The sequence below is a fragment of the Hemitrygon akajei genome, chromosome 6, assembly GCF_048418815.1.
Source record: "Hemitrygon akajei chromosome 6, sHemAka1.3, whole genome shotgun sequence".
Classification (NCBI taxonomy): Eukaryota; Metazoa; Chordata; class Chondrichthyes; order Myliobatiformes; family Dasyatidae; genus Hemitrygon; species Hemitrygon akajei.
In genome coordinates, this window is record NC_133129.1 from 19,678,110 (window position 1) to 19,701,827 (window position 23,718).

At 56.4% G+C, this 23,718-nt stretch overlaps 1 long non-coding RNA gene across 1 annotated transcript; it reads left to right on the forward strand.

Annotated features, from left to right (window-relative positions):
* The first annotated feature begins 14,976 nt into the window (after positions 1-14,976).
* LOC140728696 (uncharacterized) lies at positions 14,977-23,016 on the forward strand. The gene is made up of 3 exons (XR_012099152.1): positions 14,977-15,018; positions 16,778-16,830; positions 22,963-23,016. It is a non-coding gene; the product is annotated as an uncharacterized lncRNA (long non-coding RNA).
* Positions 23,017-23,718: the final 702 nt, after the last annotated feature.

Here is a 23,718-nt window from a genome sequence, read left to right on the forward strand (position 1 = left end):
TCAGTGGGCCGTGGGAGGGGATTCAGTGGGTGATGGGGGAGAGTCAGTGAGGTGTGGGAAGGGATTCAGTGGGTGATGGGGAGAGTCAGTGGGCTGTGGGAGGGGATTCAGTGGGTGATGGGGAGAGTCGGTGGGCTGTGGGAGGGGATTCAGTGGGTGATGGGGGAGAGTCAGTGGGCTGTGGGAGGGGATTCAGTGGGTGATGGGGGAGAGAGTCGGTGGGCTGTGGGAGGGGATTCAGTGCGTGATGGGGAGAGTCAGTGGGCTGTGGGAGGGGATTCAGTGGGTGATGGGGGAGAGTCAGTGGGCTGTGGGAGGGGATTCAGTGGGTGATGGGGAGAGTTGGTGGGCTGTGGGAGGGGATTCAGTGTGTGGGGGGGAGAGTGTCTGTGGGCTGTGGGAGGGGATTCAGTGGGTGATGGGGGAGAGTCGGTGGGCTGGGGGAGGGGATTCAGTGGGTGATGGGGGGAGAGTCAGTGGGCCGTGGGAGGGGATTCAGTGGGTGATGGGGGAGAGTCAGTGAGCTGTGGGAAGGGATTCAGTGGGTGATGGGGAGAGTCAGTGGGCTGTGGGAGGGGATTCAGTGGGTGATGGGGAGAGTCGGTGGGCTGTGGGAGGGGATTCAGTGGGTGATGGGGGAGAGTCAGTGGGCTGTGGGAGGGGATTCAGTGGGTGATGGGGGAGAGAGTCGGTGGGCTGTGGGAGGGGATTCAGTGCGTGATGGGGAGAGTCGGTGGACTGTGGGAGGGGATTCAGTGGGTGATGGGGAGAGTCAGTGGGCTGTGGGAGGGGATTCAGTGGGTGATGGGGGAGAGTCAGTGGGCTGTGGGAGGGGATTCAGTGGGTGATGGGGGAGAGTCAGTGGGCTGTGGGAGGGGATTCAGTGGGTGATGGGGAGAGTTGGTGGGCTGTGGGAGAGGATTCAGTGGGTGATGGGGGAGAGTTGGTGGGCCGTGGGAGGGGATTCAGTGGGTGATGGGGGAGTGTCTGTGGGCTGTGGGAGGGGATTCAGTGGGTGATGGGGGAGAGTCAGTGGGCTGTGGCAGGGGATTCAGTGGGTGATGGGGAGAGTCAGTGAGGTGTGGCAGGGGATTCAGTGGGTGATGGGGGGAGAGTCAGTGGGCTGTGGGAGGGGATTCAGCGGGTAATGGGGGGAGAGTCAGTGGGCTGTGGGAGGGGATTCAGTGGGTGATGGGGGGAGAGTCAGTGGGCTGTGGGAGGGGATTCAGTGGGTGATGGGGGGAGAGTCAGTGGGCTGTGGGAGGGGATTCAGTGGGTGATGGGGGAGAGTCAGTGGGCCGTGGGAAGGGATTCAGTGGGTGATGGGGGGAGAGTCAGTGGGCTGTGGGAGGGGATTCAGTGGGTGATGGGGGAGAGTCAGTGGGCTGTGGGAAGGGATTCAGTGGGTGATGGGGGGAGAGTCAGTGGGCTGTGGGAGGGGATTCAGTGGGTGATGGGGAGAGTCAGTGGGCCGTGGGAAGGGATTCAGTGGGTGATGGGGGAGAGTCAGTGGGCTGTGGGAGGGGATTCAGTGGGTGATGGGGGAGAGTCAGTGGGCTGTGGGAGGGGATTCAGTGGGTGATGGGGAGAGTCTGTGGGCTGTGGGAGGGGATTCAGTGGGTGATTGGGAGAGTCAGTGTGGCTGTGGGAAGGGATTCAGTGGGTGATGGGGGAGAGTCAGTGGGCTGTGGGAGGGGATTCAGTGGGTGATGGGGGAGAGTCAGTGGGCTGTGGGAGGGGATTCAGTGGGTGATGGGGGGAGAGTCAGTGGGCTGTGAGAGGGGATTCAGTGGGTGATGGGGGAGAGTCGGTGGGCTGTGGGAGGGGATTCACTGGGTGATGGGGGGAGAGTTGGTGGGCTGTGGGAGGGGATTCAGTGGGTGATGGGGGAGAGTCATTGGGCTGTGGGAGGGGATTCAGTGGGTGATGGGGAGAGTCAGTGGGCTGTGGGAGGGGATTCAGTGGGTGATGGGGAGAGTCAGTGGGCTGTGGGAGGGGATTCAGTGGGTGATGGGGGAGAGTCGGTGGGCTGTGGCAGGGGATTCAGTGGGTGATGGGGAGAGTCGGTGGGCTGTGGGAGGGGATTCAGTGGGTGATGGGGGGAGAGTCAGTGGGCTGTGGGAGGGGATTCAGTGGGTGATGGGGGAGAGTCAGTGGGCTGTGGGAGGGGATTCAGTGGGTGATGGGGGAGAGTCGGTGGGCTGTGGGAGGGGATTCAGTGGGTGATGGGGAGAGTCAGTGGGCTGTGGGAGGGGATTCAGTGGGTGATGGGGGAGAGTCAGTGGGCCGTGGGAAGGGATTCAGTGGGTGATGGGGGGAGAGTCAGTGGGCTGTGGGAGGGGATTCAGTGGGTGATGGGGAGAGTCAGTGGGCTGCAGGAGGGGATTCAGTGGGTGATGGGGGGAGAGTCAGTGGACTGTGGGAGGGGATTCAGTGGGTGATGGGGAGAGTCAGTGGGCTGTGGGAGGGGATTCAGTGGGTGGGGGGAGAGTCTGTGGGCTGTGGGAGGGGATTCAGTGGGTGATGGGGGGAGAGTCTGTGGGCTGTGGGAGGGGATTCAGTGGGTGATGGGGGAGAGTCAGTGGGCTGTGGGAGGGGATTCAGTGGGTGATGGGGGGAGAGTCAGTGGGTTGTGGGAGGGGATTCAGTGGGTGGGGGGAGAGTCTGTGGGCTGTGGGAGGGGATTCAGTGGGTGATGGGGGGAGAGTCTGTGGGCTGTGGGAGGGGATTCAGTGGGTGATGGGGAGAGTCGGTGGGCTGTGGGAGGGGATTCAGTGGGTGATGGGGGAGAGTCAGTGGGCTGCGGGAGGGGATTCAGTGGGTGATGGGGGAGAGTCGGTGGGCTGTAGGAGGGGATTCAGTGGGTGATGGGGGAGAGTCAGTGGGCTGTGGGAGGGGATTCAGTGGGTGATGGGGGAGAGTCGGTGGGCTGCGGGAGGGGATTCAGTGGGTGCTGGGGGAGAGTCAGTGGGCTGCGGGAGGGGATTCAGTGGGTGATGGGGGAGAGTCGGTGGGCTGCGGGAGGGGATTCAGTGGGTGATGGGGGAGAGTCGGTGGGCTGTGGGAGGGGATTCAGTGGGTGATGGGGGAGAGTCAATGGGCTGTGGGAGGGGATTCAGTGGGTGATGGGGAGAGTCAGTGGGCTGTGGGAGGGGATTCAGTGGGTGATGGGGGGAGAGTCAGTGGGCTGGGGGAGGGGACTCAGTGGGTGATGGGGAGAGTCAGTGGGCTGTGGGAGGGGATTCAGTGGGTGATGGGGAGAGTCAGTGGGCTGTGGAAGGGGATTCAGTGGGTGATGGGGGGGAAGAGTGTCAGTTGGCTGTGGGAGGGGATTCAGTGGGTGATGGGGGGAGAGTCAGTGGGCTGTGGGAGGGGATTCAGTTGGTGTGGGTGGAGAGTCAGTGGGATGTGAGAGGGGATTCAGTGGGTGATGGGGGAGAGTCAGTGGGCTGTGGGAGGGGATTCAGTGGGTGATGGGGGCAGAGTCAGTGGGCTGTGGGAGGGGATTCAGTGGGTGGGGGGGAGAGTGTCTGTGGGATGTGAGGGGGATTCAGTGGGTGATGGGGGAGAGTGTCTGTGGGATGTGAGGGGGATTCAGTGGGTGGGGGGGAGAGTGTCTGTGGGATGTGAGAGGGGATTTGGTGGGTGGGGGGAGAGTGTCTGTGGGCTGTGGGAGGGGATTCAGTGGGTGATGGGGGAGAGTGTCTGTGGGCTGTGGGAGGGGATTCAGTGGGTGATGGGGGAGAGTCAGTGGGCTGCGGGAGGGGATTCAGTGGGTGATGGGGGAGAGTCGGTGGGCTGTGGGAGGGGATTCAGTGGGTGATGGGGAGTGTCTGTGGGCTGTGGGAGGGGATTCAGTGGGTGATGGGGAGAGTCAGTGGGCTGTGGGAGGGGATTCAGTGGGTGATGGGGGAGAGTCAGTGGGCTGTGGGAGGGGATTCAGTGGGTGATGGGGGAGAGTCGGTGGGCTGTGGGAGGGGATTCAGTGGGTGATGGGGGAGAGTCGGTGGGCTGCGGGAGGGGATTCAGTGGGTGATGGGAAGAGTTGGTGGGCTGCGGGAGGGGATTCAGTGGGTGATGGGGGAGAGTCGGTGGGCTGTGGGAGGGGATTCAGTGGGTGATGGGGAGTGTCTGTGGGCTGTGGGAGGGGATTCAGTGGGTGATGGGGGAGAGTCAGTGGGCTGTGGGAGGGGATTCAGTGGGTGATGGGGGAGAGTCGGTGGGCTGTGGGAGGGGATTCAGTGGGTGATGGGGGAGAGTCGGTGGGCTGCGGGAGGGGATTCAGTGGGTGATGGGAAGAGTTGGTGGACTGTGGGAGGGGATTCAGTGGGTGATGGGGGAGAGTTGGTGGGCTGTGGGAGGGGATTCAGTGGGTGATGGGGGAGAGTCAGTGGGCTGTGGGAGGGGATTCAGTGGGTGATGGGGGAGAGTCGGTGGGCTGTGGGAGGGGATTCAGTGGGTGATGGGGGAGAGTCGGTGGGCTGCGAGAGGGGATTCAGTGGGTGATGGGAAGAGTTGGTGGACTGTGGGAGGGGATTCAGTGGGTGATGGGGGAGAGTTGGTGGGCTGTGGGAGGGGATTCAGTGGGTGAAGGGGAGAGTCAGTGGGCTGTGGGAGGGGATTCAGTGGGTGATGGGGGGGAGTTGGTGGGCTGTGGGAGGGGATTCAGTGGGTGATGGGAGAGAGTCGGTGGACTGTGGGAGGGGATTCAGTGGGTGATAGGGGAGAGTCAGTGGGCTGTGGGAGGGGATTCAGTGGGTGATGGGGGAGACTCGGTGGGCTGTGGGAGGGGATTCAGTGGGTGATGGGGGAGAGTCGGTGGGCTGTGGGAGGGGATTCAGTGGGTGATAGGGGAGAGTCAGTGGGCTGTGGGAGGGGATTCAGTGGGTGTGGGGGAGAGTCAGTGGGCTGTGGGAGGGGATTCAGTGGGTGGGGGAGAGTGTCTGTGGGATGTGAGAGGGGATTCAGTGGGTGGGGGGAGAGTGTCTGTGGGATGTGAGAGGGGATTCAGTGGGTGATGGGGGAGAGTCAGTGGGCTGTGGGAGGGGATTCAGTGGGTGATGGGGAGAGTCGGTGGGCTGTGGGAGGGGATTCAGTGGGTGATGGGGGAGAGTCAGTGGTCTGTGGGAGGGGATTCAGTGGGTGATGGGGGAGAGTAGGTGGGCTGTGGGAGGTGATTCAGTGGGTGATGGGGAGAGTCGGTGGGCTGTGGGAGGGGATTCAGTGGGTGATGGGGAGAGTTGGTGGGCTGTGGGAGGGGATTCAGTGGGTGATGGGGGAGAGTCAGTGGGCTGTGGGAGGGGATTCAGTGGGTGATGGGGGAGATTCGGTGGGCTGTGGGAGGGGATTCAGTGGGTGATGGGGGGAGAGTCAGTGGGCTGTGGGAGGGGATTCAGTGGGTGATGGGGAGAGTCGGTGGGCTGTGGGAGGGGATTCAGTGGGTGATGGGGGAGAGTCAGTGGGCTGTGGGAGGGGATTCAGTGGGTGATGGGGGAGAGTAGGTGGGCTGTGGGAGGTGATTCAGTGGGTGATGGGGAGAGTCGGTGGGCTGTGGGAGGGGATTCAGTGGGTGATGGGGAGAGTTGGTGGGCTGTGGGAGGGGATTCAGTGGGTGATGGGGAGAGTCGGTGGGCTGTGGGAGGGGACTCAGTGGGTGATGGGGGAGAGTCAGTGGGCTGTGGGAGGGGATTCAGTGGGTGATGGGGGAGAGTCAGTGGGCTGTGGGAGTGGATTCAGTGGGTGATGGGGGAGAGTCGGTGGGCTGGGGGAGGGGATTCAGTGGGTGATGGGGAGAGTAGGTGGGCTGGGGGAGGGGATTCAGTGGGTGATGGGGGGAGAGTCAGTGGGCTGTGGGAGGGGATTCAGTGGGTGATGGGGGAGAGTCGGTGGACTGTGGGAGGGGATTCAGTGGGTGATGGGGGAGAGTGTCTCTGGGCTGTGAGAGGGGATTCAGTGGGTGGGGGGGAGAGTGTCTCTGGGCTGTGGCAGGGGATTCAGTGGGTGGGGGGAGAGTGTCTCTGGGCTGTGAGAGGGGATTCAGTGGGTGGGGGGGAGAGTGTCTCTGGGCTGTGGGAGGGAATTCAGTGGGTGGGGGGAGAGTGTCTCTGGGCTGTGAGAGGGGATTCAGTGGGTGGGGGGAGAGTGTCTCTGGGCTGTGAGAGGGGATTCAGTGGGTGATGGGGAGAGTCAGTGGGCTGTGGGAAGGGATTCAGTGGGTGATGGGGGGAGAGTGTCTCTGGGCTGTGAGAGGGGATTCAGTGGGTGGGGGGAGAGTGTCTCTGGGCTGTGGGAGGGGATTCAGTGGGTGATGGGGAGAGTCAGTGGGCTGTGAGAGGGGATTCAGTGGGTGGGGGGAGAGTCAGTGGGCTGTGGGAAGGGATTCAGTGGGTGATGGGGAGAGTCGGTGGGCTGTGGGAGGGGATTCAGTGGGTGATGGGGGAGAGTCAGTGGGCTGTGGGACGGGATTCAGTGGGTGATGGGGGAGAGTAGGTGGGCTGTGGGAGGTGATTCAGTGGGTGATGGGGAGAGTCGGTGGGCTGTGGGAGGGGATTCAGTGGGTGATGGGGAGAGTTGGTGGGCTGTGGGAGGGGATTCAGTGGGTGATGGGGGAGAGTCAGTGGGCTGTGGGAGGGGATTCAGTGGGTGATGGGGGAGATTCGGTGGGCTGTGGGAGGGGATTCAGTGGGTGATGGGGGGAGAGTCAGTGGGCTGTGGGAGGGGATTCAGTGGGTGATGGGGAGAGTCGGTGGGCTGTGGGAGGGGATTCAGTGGGTGATGGGGGAGAGTCAGTGGGCTGTGGGAGGGGATTCAGTGGGTGATGGGGGAGAGTAGGTGGGCTGTGGGAGGTGATTCAGTGGGTGATGGGGAGAGTCGGTGGGCTGTGGGAGGGGATTCAGTGGGTGATGGGGAGAGTCGGTGGGCTGTGGGAGGGGACTCAGTGGGTGATGGGGGAGAGTCAGTGGGCTGTGGGAGGGGATTCAGTGGGTGATGGGGGAGAGTCAGTGGGCTGTGGGAGTGGATTCAGTGGGTGATAGGGGAGAGTCGGTGGGCTGGGGGAGGGGATTCAGTGGGTGATGCGGAGAGTAGGTGGGCTGGGGGAGGGGATTCAGTGGGTGATGGGGGGAGAGTCAGTGGGCTGTGGGAGGGGATTCAGTGGGTGATGGGGGAGAGTCGGTGGACTGTGGGAGGGGATTCAGTGGGTGATGGGGGAGAGTGTCTCTGGGCTGTGAGAGGGGATTCAGTGGGTGGGGGGAGAGTGTCTCTGGGCTGTGGGAGGGGATTCAGTGGGTGGGGGGAGAGTGTCTCTGGGCTGTGAGAGGGGATTCAGTGGGTGATGGGGAGAGTCAGTGGGCTGTGGGAAGGGATTCAGTGGGTGATGGGGGGAGAGTGTCTCTGGGCTGTGAGAGGGGATTCAGTGGGTGGGGGGGAGAGTGTCTCTGGGCTGTGAGAGGGGATTCAGTGGGTGGGGGGAGAGTGTCCTCTGGGCTGTGAGAGGGGATTCAGTGGGTGATGGGGAGAGTCAGTGGGCTGTGGGAAGGGATTCAGTGGGTGGGGGGGAGAGTCTGTAGGATGTGGGAGGGGATTCAGTGGGTGATGGGGGAGAGTCAGTGGGCTGTGGGAGGGGATTCAGTGGGTGATGGGGAGAGTCAGTGGGCTGTGGGAGGGGATTCAGTGGGTGATGGGGGAGAGTCAGTGGGCTGTGGGAGGGGATTCAGTGGGTGATGGGGGAGAGTCAGTGGGCTGTGGGAGGGGATTCAGTGGGTGATGGGGTAGAGTTGGTGGGCTGTGGGAGGGGATTCAGTGGGTGATGGGGGAGAGTCAGTGGGCTGCGGGAGGGGATTCAGTGGGTGATGGGAGAGGGTCGGTGGACTGTGGGAGGGGATTCAGTGGGTGATGGGGGCAGAGTCGGTGGGCTGTGGGAGGGGATTCAGTGGGTGATGGGGGAGAGTCAGTGGGCTGTGGGAGGGGATTCAGTGGGTGATGGGGAGAGTCAGTGGGCTGTGGGAGGGGATTCAGTGGGTGATGGGGGAGAGTCGGTGGGCTGTGGGAAGGGATTCAGTGGGTGATGGGGGGAGAGTCGGTGGGCTGTGGGAGGGGATTCAGTGGGTAATGGGGAGAGTCGGTGGGCTGTGGGAGGGGATTCAGTGGGTGATGGGGAGAGTCGGTGGGCTGTGGGAGGGGATTCAGTGCGTGATGGGGAGAGTCGGTGGGCTGCGGGAGGGGATTCAGTGGGTGATGGGGAGAGTCAGTGGGCTGCGGGAGGGGATTCAGTGGGTGATGGGGAGAGTCAGTGGGCTGTGGGAGGGTGTTCAGTGGGTGATGGGGGAGAGTCAGTGGGCTGTGGGAGGGGATTCAGTGGGTGATGGGGGAGAGTCAGTGGGCTGCGGGAGGGGATTCAGTGGGTGATGGGGGAGAGTCGATGGGCTGTGGGAGGGGATTCAGTGGGTGATGGGGGAGAGTCAGTGGGCTGTGGGAGGGGATTCAGTGGGTGATGGAGGAGAGTCAGTGGGCTGTGGGAGGGGATTCAGTGGGTGATGGGGGAGAGTCAGTGGGCTGCGGGAGGGGATTCAGTGGGTGATGGGGGAGAGTCGGTGGGCTGTGGGAGGGGATTCAGTGGGTGATGGGGAGTGTCTGTGGGCTGTGGGAGAGGATTCAGTGGGTGATGGGGAGAGTCAGTGGGCTGTGGGAGGGGATTCAGTGGGTGATGGGGGAGAGTCAGTGGGCTGTGGGAGGGGATTCAGTGGGTGATGGGGGAGAGTCGGTGGGCTGTGGGAGGGGATTCAGTGGGTGATGGGGGAGAGTCGGTGGGATGCGGGAGGGGATTCAGTGGGTGATGGGGGAGAGTCAGTGGGCTGTGGGAGGGGATTCAGTGGGTGATGGGGAGAGTCAGTGGGCTGCGGGAGGGGATTCAGTGGGTGATGGGGAGAGTTGGTGGGCTGGGGGAGGGGATTCAGTGGGTGATGGGGGAGAGTCTGTGGGCTGTGGGAGGGGATTCAGTGGGTGATGGGGAGAGTTGGTGGGCTGCGGGAGGGGATTCAGTGGGTGATGGGGGGAGAGTCGGTGGGCTGTGGGAGGGGATTCAGTGGGTCATGGGGGAGAGTCGGTGGGCTGTGGCAGGGGATTCAGTGGGTGATGGGAAGAGTTGGTGGACTGTGGGAGGGGATTCAGTGGGTGATGGGGGAGAGTCGGTGGGCTGTGGGAGGGGATTCAGTGGGTGATGGGGGAGAGTCGGTGGGCTGTGAGAGGGGATTCAGTGGGTGATGGGAGAGAGTCGGTGGACTGTGGGAGGGGATTCAGTGGGTGATAGGGGAGAGTCAGTGGGCTGTGGGAGCGGATTCAGTGGGTGATGGGGGAGACTCGGTGGGCTGTGGGAGGGGATTCAGTGGGTGATGGGGAGAGTGTCTGTGGGCTGTGGGAGGGGATTCAGTGGGTGATGGGGGGAGAGTCAGTGGGCTGTGGGAGGGGATTCAGTGGGTGATAGGGGAGAGTCAGTGGGCTGTGGGAGGGGATTCAGTGGGTGTGGGGGAGAGTCAGTGGGCTGTGGGAGGGGATTCAGTGGGTGGGGGAGAGTGTCTGTGGGATGTGAGAGGGGATTCAGTGGGTGGGGGGAGAGTATCTGTGGGATGTGAGAGGGGATTCAGTGGGTGATGGGGGAGAGTCAGTGGGCTGTGGGAGGGGATTCAGTGGGTGATGGGGGGAGAGTGTCTGTGGGCTGTGGGAGGGGATTCAGTGGGTGATGGGGAGAGTCAGTGGGCTGTTGGAGGGGATTCAGTGGGTGATGGGGAGAGTCAGTGGGCTGTGGGAGGGGATTCAGTGGGTGATGGGGAGAGTCAGTGGGCTGTGGGAGGGGATTCAGTGGGTGATGGGGAGAGTCGGTGGGCTGTGGGAGGGGATTCAGTGGGTGATGGGGGAGAGTCAGTGGGCTGTGGGAGGGGATTCAGTTGGTGATGGGGGAGAGTAGGTGGGCTGTGGGAGGGGATTCAGTGGGTGATGGGGGAGAGTCAGTGGGCTGTGGGAGGGGATTCAGTGGGTGATGGGGAGAGTCAGTGGGCTGTGGGAGGGTGTTCAGTGGGTGATGGGGGAGAGTCAGTGGGCTGTGGGAGGGGATTCAGTGGGTGATGGGGGAGAGTCAGTGGGCTGTGGGAGGGGATTCAGTGGGTGATGGGGGAGAGTCGATGGGCTGTGGGAGGGGATTCAGTGGGTGATGGGGGAGAGTCAGTGGGCTGTGGGAGGGGATTCAGTGGGTGATGGGGGAGAGTCAGTGGGCTGTGGGAGGGGATTCAGTGGGTGATGGGGGAGAGTCTGTGGGCTGTGGGAGGGGATTTAGTGGCTGATGGGGGAGAGTCGGTGGGCTGTGGGAGGGGATTCAGTGGGTGATGGGGGAGAGTCAGTGGGCTGTGGGAGGGGATTCAGTGGGTGATGGGGGAGATTCGGTGGGCTGCGGGAGGGGATTCAGTGGGTGATGGGGGGAGAGTCAGTGGGCTGTGGGAGGGGATTCAGTGGGTGATGGGGAGAGTCGGTGGGCTGTGGGAAGGGATTCAGTGGGTAATGGGGGAGAGTCGGTGGACTGTGGGAGGGGATTCAGTGGGTGATGGGGAGAGTTGGTGGGCTGTGGGAGGGGATTCAGTGTGTGGGGGGGAGAGTGTCTGTGGGCTGTGGGAGGGGATTCAGTGGGTGATGGGGGAGAGTTGGTGGACTGTGGGAGGGGATTCAGTGGGTGATGGGGGAGAGTGTCTGTGGGCTGTGGGAGGGGATTCAGTGGGTGATGGGGGAGAGTCAGTGGGCTGCGGGAGGGGATTCAGTGGGTGATGGGGGAGAGTCGGTGGGCTGTGGGAGGGGATTCAGTGGGTGATGGGGGAGAGTCAGTGGGCTGTGGGAGGGGATTCAGTGGGTGATGGGGAGAGTCGGTGGGCTGTGGGAGGGGATTCAGTGGGTGATGGGGGAGAGTCGGTGGGCTGTGGGAGGGGATTCAGTGGGTGATGGGGGAGAGTCGGTGGGCTGCGGGAGGGGATTCAGTGGGTGATGGGGGAGAGTCAGTGGGCTGTGGGAGGGGATTCAGTGGGTGATGGGGGGGAAGAGTGTCAGTGGGCTGTGGGAGGGGATTCAGTGGGTGATGGGGGGAGAGTCAGTGGGCTGTGGGAGGGGATTCAGTTGGTGTGGGTGGAGAGTCAGTGGGATGTGAGAGGGGATTCAGTGGGTGGGGGGGAGAGTGTCTGTGGGATGTGAGAGGGGATTTGGTGGGTGATGGGGGAGAGTCAGTGGGCTGCGGGAGGGGATTCAGTGGGTGATGGGGGAGAGTCGGTGGGCTGTGGGAGGGGATTCAGTGGGTGATGGGGAGAGTGTCTGTGGGTTGTGGGAGGGGATTCAGTGGGTGATGGGGGAGAGTGTCTGTGGGCTGTGGGAGGGGATTCAGTGGGTGATGGGGGAGAGTCAGTGGGCTGCGGGAGGGGATTCAGTGGGTGATGGGGGAGAGTCGGTGGGCTGTGGGAGGGGATTCAGTGGGTGATGGGGAGTGTCTGTGGGCTGTGGGAGGGGATTCAGTGGGTGATGGGGAGAGTCAGTGGGCTGTGGGAGGGGATTCAGTGGGTGATGGGGGAGAGTCAGTGGGCTGTGGGAGGGGATTCAGTGGGTGATGGGGGAGAGTCGGTGGGCTGTGGGAGGGGATTCAGTGGGTGATGGGGGAGAGTCGGTGGGCTGCGGGAGGGGATTCAGTGGGTGATGGGGGAGAGTCAGTGGGCTGTGGGAGGGGATTCAGTGGGTGATGGGGAGAGTCAGTGGGCTGCGGGAGGGGATTCAGTGGGTGATGGGGAGAGTCGGTGGGCTGGGGGAGGGGATTCAGTGGGTGATGGGGGAGAGTCTGTGGGCTGTGGGAGGGGATTCAGTGGGTGATGGGGGGAGAGTCGGTGGGCTGTGGGAGGGGATTCAGTGGGTGATGGGGGAGAGTCGGTGGGCTGTGGCAGGGGATTCAGTGGGTGATGGGAAGAGTTGGTGGACTGTGGGAGGGGATTCAGTGGGTGATGGGGGAGAGTCGGTGGGCTGTGGGAGGGGATTCAGTGGGTGATGGGGGAGAGTCGGTGGGCTGTGAGAGGGGATTCAGTGGGTGATTGGAGAGAGTCGGTGGACTGTGGGAGGGGATTCAGTGGGTGATAGGGGAGAGTCAGTGGGCTGTGGGAGCGGATTCAGTGGGTGATGGGGGAGACTCGGTGGGCTGTGGGAGGGGATTCAGTGGGTGATGGGGGAGAGTCGGTGGGCTGTGGGAGGGGATTCAGTGGGTGATAGGGGAGAGTCAGTGGGCTGTGGGAGGGGATTCAGTGGGTGTGGGGGAGAGTCAGTGGGCTGTGGGAGGGGATTCAGTGGGTGGGGGAGAGTGTCTGTGGGATGTGAGAGGGGATTCAGTGGGTGGGGGGAGAGTATCTGTGGGCTGTGGGAGGGGATTCAGTGGGTGGGGGGAGAGTGTCTGTGGGATGTGAGAGGGGATTCAGTGGGTGATGGGGAGAGTCGGTGGGCTGTGGGAGGGGATTCAGTGGGTGATGGGGGAGAGTCGGTGGGCTGTGGGAGGGGATTCAGTGGGTGATGGGGAGAGTCGGTGGGCTGTGGGAGGGGATTCAGTGGGTGATGGGGGAGAGTCTGTGGGCTGTGGGAAGGGATTCAGTGGGTGATGGGGGAGAGTCAGTGGGCTGTGGGAAGGGATTCAGTGGGTGATGGGGGAGAGTCAGTGGGCTGTGGGAGGGGATTCAGTGGGTGATGGGGGAGAGTCGGTGGGCTGTGGGAGGGGATTCAGTGGGTGATGGGGGAGAGTCTGTGGGCTGTGGGAAGGGATTCAGTGGGTGATGGGTGAGAGTCAGTGGGCTGTGGGAAGGGATTCAGTGGGTGATGGGGGAGAGTCAGTGGGCTGTGGGAGGGGATTCAGTGGGTGATGGGGGGAGAGTCAGTGGGCTGTGGGAAGGGATTCAGTGGGTGATAGGGGAGAGTCAGTGGGCTGTGGGAGGGGATTCAGTGGGTGATGGGGAGAGTCAGTGGGCTGTGAGAGGGGATTCAGTGTGTGGGGGGGAGAGTGTCTGTGGGCTGTGGGAGGGGATTCAGTGGGTGATGGGGGAGAGTCGGTGGGCTGTGGGAGGGGATTCAGTGGGTGATGGGGAGAGTTGGTGGGCTGTGGGAGGGGATTCAGTGGGTGATGGGGTAGAGTTGGTGGGCTGTGGGAGGGGATTCAGTGGGTGATGGGGAGAGTCTGTGGGCTGGGGGAGGGGATTCAGTGGGTGATGGGGAGAGTCAGTGGGCTGTGGGAGGGGATTCAGTGGGTGATGGGGTAGAGTTGGTGGGCTGGGGGAGGGGATTCAGTGGGTGATGGGGGAGAGTCGGTGGGCTGTGGGAGCGGATTCAGTGGGTGATGGGGAGAGTCAGTGGGCTGTGGGAGGGGATTCAGTGGGTAATGGGGAGAGTCAGTGGGCTGTGGGAGGGGATTCAGTGGGTGATGGGGGAGAGTTGGTGGGCTGTGGGAGGGGATTCAGTGGGTGATGGGGGAGAGTCAGTGGGCTGTGGGAGGGGATTCAGTGGGTGATGGGGTAGAGTTGGTGGGCTGTGGGAGGGGACTCAGTGGGTGATGGGGAGAGTCAGTGGGCTGTGGGAGGGGATTCAGTGGGTGATGGTGGGAGAGTCAGTGGGCTGTGGGAGGGGATTCAGTGGGTGATGGGGGAGAGTCAGTGGGCTGTGGGAGGGGATTCAGTTGGTGATGGGGAGCATGTGGGATGTGAGAGGGGATTCAGTGGGTGTGGGGAGAGTGTCTGTGGTATGTGAGGGGGATTCAGTGGGTGGGGGAGAGTGTCTGTGGGATGTGAGGGGGATTCAGTGTGTGTGGGGGAGAGTGTCTGTGGGATGTGAGAGGGGATTCAGTGTGTGTGCGGAGCGTGTGGGATGTGAGAGGGGATTCAGTTGGTGTGGGGAGAGTGTCTGTGGGATGTGAGGGGGATTCTGTGGGTGGGGGAGAGTGTCTGTGGGATGTGAGGGGGATTCAGTGGGTGGGGGGAGCGTGTGGCATGTGAGAGGGGATTCAGTGGGTGTGGGGAGCGTGTGGGATGTGAGGGGGATTCAGTGGGTGGTGGGGAAGAGTGTCTGTGGGATGTGAGAGGGGATTCAGTGGGTAATGGGGGAGAGTGTCTGTGGGCTGGGGGAGGGGATTCAGTGGGTGATGGGGAGAGTCAGTGGGCTGTGGGAAGGGATTCAGTGGGTGATGGGGGAGAGTTGGTGGGCGTGGGAGGGGATTCAGTGGGTGATGGGGAGAGTCGGTGGGCTGGGGGAGGGGATTCAGTGGGTGATGGGAGAGGGTCGGTGGACTGTGGGAGGGGATTCAGTGGGTGATGGGGGAGAGTCGGTGGGCTGTGGGAGGGGATTCAGTGGGTGATGGGGAAGAGTCGGTGGGCTGGGGGAGGGGATTCAGTGGGTGATGGGGGAGAGTCAGTGGGCTGTGGGAGGGGATTCAGTGGGTGATGGGGAGAGTCAGTGGGCTGTGGGAAGGGATTCAGTGGGTGATGGGGAGAGTCAGTGGGCTGTGGGAAGGGATTCAGTGGGTGATGGGTGAGAGTCTGTGGGCTGTGGGAGGGGATTCAGTGGGTGGGGGGAGAGTGTCTATGGGATGTGGGAGGGGATTCAGTGGGTGTGGGGAGCGTGTGGGATGTGAGAGGGGATTCAGTGGGTGATGGGGGGAGAGTGTCTGTGGGATGTTGGAGGGGATTCAGTGGGTGTGCGGAGCGTGTGGGATGTGAGAGGGGATTCAGTGGGTGGGGGGGAAGAGTGTCTGTGGGATGTGAGAGGGGATTCAGTGGGTGATGGGGGAGAGTGTCTGTGGGATGTGAGAGGGGATTCAGTGGTGGGAGGGGGCAGAGTTCCTTTTGTCTACGCACCTTTCTTACTCTGCACTTCTTGGTGCACAACACGGATTTCAGTTTTTAAGTACAATAATGATTGTCTTTTTATTTCTTCAGTTCACATCTGGCTGATGGGTTTCATCAGAGGTACGAAAAGGTAAGATGAATCGATACGGAGACCAGGCTGGGGTTGAATGGGAGGTCTGTCACCCACAGGTCGAGCACAGCGTGCTGACTTTGTTCAGAGATCTGATTAGTCACTGGAGGCCTGTGATTAGTGGAGTCCCACAGGGATCGGTGCTGGGTCCATTGTTTGTCATCTCTATCAATCATCTGGATGATAATGCGATTAACTGGATCAGCAAATTTGCAGATGTCACCAAGATTGGGAGTGTAGTGGACAGTGAGACAGACTATCACGGCTTGCAGAGGGATCTGGACCAACTGGAAAAGTGGGCTGAAAAATGGCAGCTGGAGCTTAATGTAGACAAGTGCGAGCTGTTGCAGTTTGGGAGAACCAGCCAGTGTAGGCCTTACATGGTGAATGTACGGCAGTGAGGAGTGTGGTAGAACAAAGGGATCTGAGAATACAGGCCCATAATTCATTGAAAGTTGCGTCACCCGTAGTTACGGATACAAAGAAAGCTTTTGGCACATTGGCCTTCATAAATCAATTGATGCACCATCAATAACTCACTCTGAGACGTAAGAAGCGAGATATCGGCTTTTATTGACTGGAAGAATGAACAACACTACATCCTGGAGAATGAGGCCGGGCTCAGGCCTCAATTGCCTTTATACAGGGGTCTGTGGGAGGAGCCACAGGGGCAGTCCAGACAGGTATATGTAGTTCACCACATCAATGTATTGAGTAAAGGAGACGGATGTTATGTTGAAGTTGTATAAGACATCAGTGAAGCCTAATTTGGAGTATTGTGTGCAGTTTTGGTCACCAAACTACACGAAAGATGTAAATAAGGTTGAAAGAGTACAGAGAAAGTTTACAAGGATGTTGCCGAGTCTGGAGGACCTGAGTTATCGGGAACATAGAAGATTGAGAGGAGATTTGATAGAGTTATACAAAATTACGAGGGGTATAGGTAGGGTAAGTGCAAGCAGGCTTTTTCCACTGAAGTTGAGTGAGACTGAAGCTAGAGGTCATGGGTTAAGGGTAAAAGGTGAGAAGTTTAAGCGGAACATGAGGGAAACATCTTCACTCAGAGGGTGGTGAGAGTGTGGAACGAGCTGCCAGCACAAGTGGTGCATGTGGGTTCAATTTCAATTGAAGGGCTTTGGTTCAGATGCAGGTCGATGGGACGAGGCAGATTACTGGTTCGGCATGGGCTCGATGGGCCAAAGGGTCTGTTTCTGTGGTGTACTGTTCCTTGACCCCATGACTATCAGCTTTATTTGTCACAGGCATGTCAAAACATACAGTGAATGTGTCACTTGTGTCAATAACCAACACAGTCTGAGATTGCGCTGGGGGCAGTCGGCAAGTGTTGTCATGCTTCCAACGCCAACATAACATGCCCACAACTTACTGACCCTAACCTGTATGATTCTGGACTGTGGGAGGAAACCGGAGCACCCGGAGGAAACCCACAGGACAGGCACTCAGGATGGAACATAAAACTTGCTTACAGAGGATGCCAGAATTGAACTCTGACACCCCGAGCTGTAACAGCGTATCTTCACAACCCTGTCTAGCTGTGACACCACTTTCAGGGAATTAAGAGTCTGTGTTCCCTGGTCGCTCTGTCCTGCCACACTCCTCAGAACCTGAGGTCTTGCATTTTGTCGTATTAAATTAAACCCGATCTGCTGTTCCTTGGCCCACTGGGTCAGTTGTAATCTTGGATAACCACAACTGGGAACATGCTGTGATTTCATGATATCGGTTCTTTTCTCGACAGGAATGTTCCACCTTCGACCCGATCGGAGCAGGAACAGAAGCCGCCTCAGTCAGGTACTGAGCTGACAGCGCGAGGGGGGTGAACCAGTCACGGCTCCCAGGGGAACGATCAATAACAAATCTAGAACAGGCAGGGAGCTCCACCAGCCGAGGAAAGAGCAGAGCAGCTTTGGATTCACTGGAACGTAGAACAGTACAGCACAGAACAGGCCCTTCAGCCCACAATGTTGTGCTGACCCTTAAACCCTGCCTCCCACATATCCTGCTATCTTAAATTCCTCCATATACCTGTCTAGTAGTCACTTAAACTTCACTAGTGTATCTGCCTCCACCACTGACTCAGGCAGTGCATTCCACGCACCAACCACTCTCTGAGTAAAAAAACCTCCCTCTAATATCCCCCTTGAACTTTCCTCTCCTTACCTTAAAGCCATGTCCTCTTGTACTGAGCAGTGATGCCCTGGGGAAGAGGTTATAGAAATTATAGACCAGTGAGTCTTACCTCAGTGGTTGGTAAGTTGATGGAAAAGATCTTGAGAGGCAGGATTTATGAACTTTCGGAAAGGTATAATATGATTAGGAGTAGTCAGCATGGCTTTGTCAAAGGCAGGTCGTGCCTTACAAGCCTGATTGAATTTTTTGAGGATGTGACTAACCACATTGATGAAGGTAGAGCAGTAGATGTAGTGTATATGGATTTCAGCAAGGCATTTGATAAGGTATCTCATGCAAGGCTTACTGAGAAAGTAAGGAGGCATGGGATCCAAGGGAACATTGCTTTGTAAATGGGGAATTGGCTTGCCCACAGAAGGCAACGAGTGGTTCTAGACGGGTCATAATCTGCATGGAGGTCGTTGACGAGTGGTGTGCCTCGGGGATCTGTTCTGCGACCCCTACTCTTTGTGATTTTTATAAATTACCTGGATGAGGAATTGTAGGGACGGGTTAGTAAATCTGCTGATGACATAAAGGTTGGGGTTGTTGTAGATAGTGTGGAGGGCTGTCAGAGGGACATTGATAGGATGCAAAAATGGGCTAAGAAGTGGCAGATGGAGTTGAACCCAGTTGAGTATGAGGTGGTTCATTTTGGTAGGTCAAATAAGATGGTAGAATATAGTATTAATTGTAAGACACTTGGCAGTGTGGAGGATCAGAAGGATCTTGGGGTCCGAGTCCATAGGACACGCAAAGTTGCCACGCAGGTTAAGAAGACATACAGTGCATTGGCCTTCATCAATCATGGGATTGAGTTTAGGAGTCGAGAGGTAATGTTGGAGTACTATACTCAGTTCTGGTTGCCTCACTACAGGAAGGATGTGGAAACCATAGAAAGGGTGCAGAGGAGATTTACAAGGATGTTGCCTGGATTGGGGAGCATGCCTTATGAGAATAGGTTGAGTGAACTCAGCCTTTTCTCCTTGGAGCGATGGAGGATAAGAGGTGACCTGATAGAGATGTATAAGATGATGAGAGGCATTGATTGTGTGGATTGTCAGAGGCTTTTCCCCAGGGCTGAAATAGTTGCCACAAGTGGACACAGGTTTAAGGTGCTTGGGAGTAGGTACAGAGGAGATATCAGGGGCAAGTTTTTTACGCAGAGAGTAGTGAGTGCATGGAATGGGCTGCTGGCGATGGTCACAGAGGCCGATACGATGGGGTCTTTTAGAGACTCCTGGATAGGCACATGGAGCTTAGAAAAATAGAGGGCCATGGGTAACCCGAGGTAATTTCTAAAGTAAGGACGTGTTCGGCACGGCTTTGTGGGCCGAAGGGCCTGTATCGTGCTGTAGGCTTTCTGTGTTTGTGACATAACCACTTAACACCATAAGACATAGGAGCACAAGTAGGCCATTTGGCCCATCAAGTCTGCTCTGCTATTCAGTCACGGGCTGATTCAATTCTTCTGGTCATCCCCACTCCCCTGCCTTCTCCCCATACCCTGGCTAATAAGAACATATTTTTCTCTGCCTTAAAGACACCCGATAACTTGGCTTCCACAGCTGCTCGTGGCAACAAATTCCACAGAGTTACCACCCTCTGACTAAAGTAATTTCTCCTCATTTCTGTTCTGAATGGACGTCCTTCATTCCTGAAGCTGTGCTCTCTTGTCCTGGACTCCCCTACCATGGGAAATAACTTTCCCATATCTAATCTGTTCAGGCCTTTTGACATTCGGAATGTTTCTGTGAGATCCCCCTCATTCTCCTGAACTCGAGGGAACACAGCCCAAGAGCTGCCAGACATTCCTCATCCGGTAACCCTCTCATTCCCTTGCATTCCCATTCTGATGCTCTCAGGAGAGTGAGAGTAATGGACATAAGAATCTCTCTCTCTCTGAAGGGTGACTAAGATCTGCTGTCCCTTCTGATCAGAATGCACACTAGACAATTGACAGTTGAGCGTCAATAACTTTTCGAGGCTGCCTGTCAGTGGGAAGTAACCATCATTTGAAAGCCATGCCAGACCGTGGCCATTGCCACCAGGAGTCTGACCGTCTGCCTCGTTGTCACGGTGAGCACCGGCACAATTCAACCCAGGAGTGGAGGAACAGCAGATTCTGTCACAGTGAGTGCTGACGATGACTCAACCCAGGAGTGGAGGAACGGCAGACTCCGTCATGGTGAACACTGACGACAACTGAACACCAGAGTGGAGGAACGGCAGACTCCGTCACAGTGAACGCCGGCATGACTGAACCCAGGTGCTCCCATGAAGAGACGGAAACAAGGGATTAGACATAGGAATACCGACAGAGTATCAGAGAGATGATCGAGCGACACTGTGAGACTAATCATTCTCCACAAACACAAGCACTCCACTCAGCACTAAATGCGAGTCCCCTTTGAATAATCATGGAAAGCAGAAAACCCGTGCCAGTCACAATTAACTTGACCAGATTAAACAGAAAACACAAGGCCAAGGTAACATGTCTGAATGACTGGCGTCCTGTTGCACTCACCTCAGTAATAAGCAAATGCTTTGAGAGGCTGGTCAAGGACAACATCTGCAGCATGCTACCACCCACACTGGACCCCCTACGATTCACCCACCGACACAACCAATCAACTGATGATTCAATACCCACAGCTCTACACACCATCCTTACACATCTGGAGAAGAAGGATGCTTATGTGAGAATGCTGTTCTTGGATTACAGTTCAGCATTCAACACAGTAATCCCGCCCCCCCCACCACCAGGCTCGACAAGGAGCCTAGAGACCTCGGCCTTCACCCTGCCTTGTGCAGCTGGATCCTGGACTTACTGTCAGATTGCCAGCAGGTGATGAGAGTGGGCTCCCTCACCTCCACCGCTCTAACCCCCAACACAGGTGCCCCTCAGGGCTGTGTACTAAGGCCTCTCCTTTACTCTCTGGGAACCCATGACTGTGTCACCACCCACAGCTCCAACCTGCTAATTAAATTCGCTGACGACACGACATTGATGGCCTCATCTCAGGCAGCTTTAAGTTCCTCAGCAGAAGCATCACCAAGCATCTCACGTGGTCTGTACATACTGGCTGTGTGGTGAAAAAGGCACAACAATGCCTCTTTCACCTCAGACAGACGAAGAAGTTTGGTATGGGCCCCAAATCCTAAGAACTTTCTACAATGGCACAATTGAGAGCATCCTGACTGGCTGCATCACTGCCTGGTATGGGAACTGTACCTCCTTTAATCGCAGGACTCTGCAGAGAGTGGTGCAGACACCCAGCGCATCTGTAGGTGTGAACTTCCCACTGTTCAGGACATTTACAACGAAAGATGTGTAAAAACGGCCAAAGGATCATTGGAGACCCGAGTGACCCCAATTACCGTAGATTCCGGACTACAGAGCGCACCTGATTAAAAGCTGCTGGCTCTAATTTTAGAAATAAAATCAATTTTTTAATTGTAAAGGCCGCACCGGATTTTAGACCGCACCGGATTTTTGGCCGCAGGTGTCCCACGTTGTAATATGAGATATTTACACAGAAAGATATTACACATGAGGATTTTTTAACTTTTAATTAAATCCATATGGTAACAAACAAATATATATTGCAAATGCTTTTTTTCGAACCGTGCCTGTAATATGGCTACTTTTAAATATACGTACGTATCGGTAACACAAATTACGTTGCATATACTTTTTTACTGAACAGCACGAACAACATTCCATTATCTCCTAGCGACTGGTAAAAATATATATACTGCAGCCTACCAGGAAAAGTTATTGATCGCCTTTAACTTAAAAGCAGCGTTTTCGCTCGGGTCTGATGAGCTCGCGTAACGCGATCGGGTCTAATCGGGTCTGATGTGCTCGGGTCTGATGCGCTCGGGTCTGATGCGCTCGGGTCTGATGTGCTCGCGTAATGCCCCCACCTTCCCGTATATCGCAAACCGGTATCCCACAAGACGCGGCGAAACCGGGTGTGACGTCATAGCATCCCGGGATGTAGTACAGAAAACAAATATAGTTAAAACACTTCTAACTTTAACTAACAAATGAATTACTAAGCGAAAATATTATAAACTAAGTAACTGCCATAAAGGCAGCACAATGCTTTTCTTCGAGTGTTTTCCATGTTGATGAGGGTGAGTACAAATGACTGATTTACAATAATTTAATTGTGAAAGTGCGCTTGATTTATCGTACAATTTCATTGGACCTCTGTGAACTACTCATCAATTTTATTGGTCTACTGTTACGAGGCAAAATGTTTACGAGGCGGCATGAAAAAAAAACCATGTATTAGCCGCTCTGGATTAAAGGCCGCAGAGTTCAAAGCTGTTCAAAATGTGGGAAAAAAGTAGCGGCTTATAATCCGGAATCTACGGTACATACTGTTCCAGATGTTACTATCCGGGAAATGGTACCGCAGCATTAAAGTCAGGACCAACAGGCTCTGGGACAGCTTCTTCCACCAGGCCATCAGACTGATTAATTCATGCTGATACAATTGTATTTCTATATGATATTGACTGTCCGCTCTACTTACTATTTCTTATAAATTACTATAAGTTGCACATTGCACATTTCAATGGTGACGTAACGTAAAGATTTTTAGTCCTCATGTAATAAAGTCAATTCAGTTAAGGACTCTCGTTAAGGCAACAATCAGCAAATACAGGTGCTGAAGAAACCAAGACACCCATCACTCTCCGGCTCCCCACAGAGCTCTGCAGGACAGATTCAGTCGTATTACCACTTTGGGACCCTCATACCTTGGGAGGAGTTTACCACCGAGCAGGCACACATCTGGACTAGTTCTGTAAGCACCAAGCAAGCCAGAGGCTGTGTCTCTGGGGGAAGCAGCCCACCTCCTGATACCCCAATGCATTTCCACCTCTGCAAGGCACGAGGCATCGGCCGAGCCGCACTTGGAGTATGGTCAGCAGTTTTGGACTCCATATCTAAGGAAGCGTGTGCTACATTGGAGCAGGTCCAGAGATTACAGGGAGAAGGCAGGAGAATGGGGGTTCAGAGGGAAAATAAATCGGCCATGATGGAATGGCGGAGCAGAGAGTATGGTCTACTATGTGCACTTCAGTTTCTCACCCATAAATCCAAGAGAGAACCCGTTCCCTTTTGAACCAAGATGCATAATGTGAAAAAGCTGGCCAGAAGTTAGCAGGGGAGGGGTTAAGATTGTTTCGACCCTAAATCTGTAATAGTAAAGGCATTCAACGGAGTATTGGATTGGCAGGAGATAACGTTCAGGACCATGGGATAAGAGAAGGATCAATGGGATGATAGAATTGTCCTCCTAAGAGCTAGTATGGACATTGTCGGGCTGAATCTCCTGCTGTTTGCTATCAGTGCTGCCCTCCAGTGTTCACTTGATGAAAACAAGTGGGATTGCATTGGTCTGCATCTGCACTGGTGCACAAGCGTGAGATGAGGAACTGCTACATGCTTATTCTTACAGAAACATGGCTCCAGGACAGCATCCCATGCAACACCAATCTTCATGCTTAACACTGAGGGACTTGTGCTGATATTATTTTGTGTTTTGTGTATGTTTTTTTGCTATTGTAACAACAGTATATGTGCTGTGTGTTTGCTATGTGTAGTGTGTGACGGTTGATGACTGTATTTTACACCTTGGCCCCAGAGGAATGCTGTTTCATTTGGCTGTATACTTGTGTGTGGCTGAATGACAATTAAACCTGAATTTGAACATGATTCTCTGATTTGTGTTACAGTGCAAGACAGCAGCCCGTTGTACGACAACATCGCCCCGAGCAGCAACAACAAAGGTAAATACCAGCACTTTACTGGTTGAGAGTTTTGACCTCGTTTGTAGCGACAAGAGTGTTGGGAAATGGAGTGACACACAATCTGGTAGAGAAATTCAGCGGGTTGAACTGTGTCTGTGGGGGAGAAATAAATTATCAATGGTTTGCAGGGTCTCAATCCAAAATGTCAACAATTCTGTTCCTTTGTGTTGCTGAATTCCTGCTAACATTTCAAAGTTCAAAGTAAATTCATTATCAAAGTACACATCTGTCACCATATACAACCCTACAATCTGTAATTAAATTTGCTGATGACACTACACTGCTTATCTCAAATAATAATGAGGCAGCCTGTAGATGTGAACTTCCCTCTATTCAGGAAATTTACAAAGACAGGTGTGTAAAAACGGCCCAAAGGATCATTGGAGATTCGAGTCACTCTAACCACAAACTGTTCCAGCTGCTACCATCTGGGAAATGGTACCACAGCATAAAAGCCAGGAGCAACAGCTTCTTCCACCAGGCCTCAGACTGATTAATTCATGCTGACACAACTGTACTACTATGTTATATTGACTATCCTGGTGTACATACTATTTATTATAAATTACTATAAATTGCTCATTGTTCATTTGGATGGAGACGTAACGTAAAGATTTTTACTCCTCATGTATATGAAGGATGTAAGTAATAATGTCAATCCAGTTCAGTTCAATTCAGGAA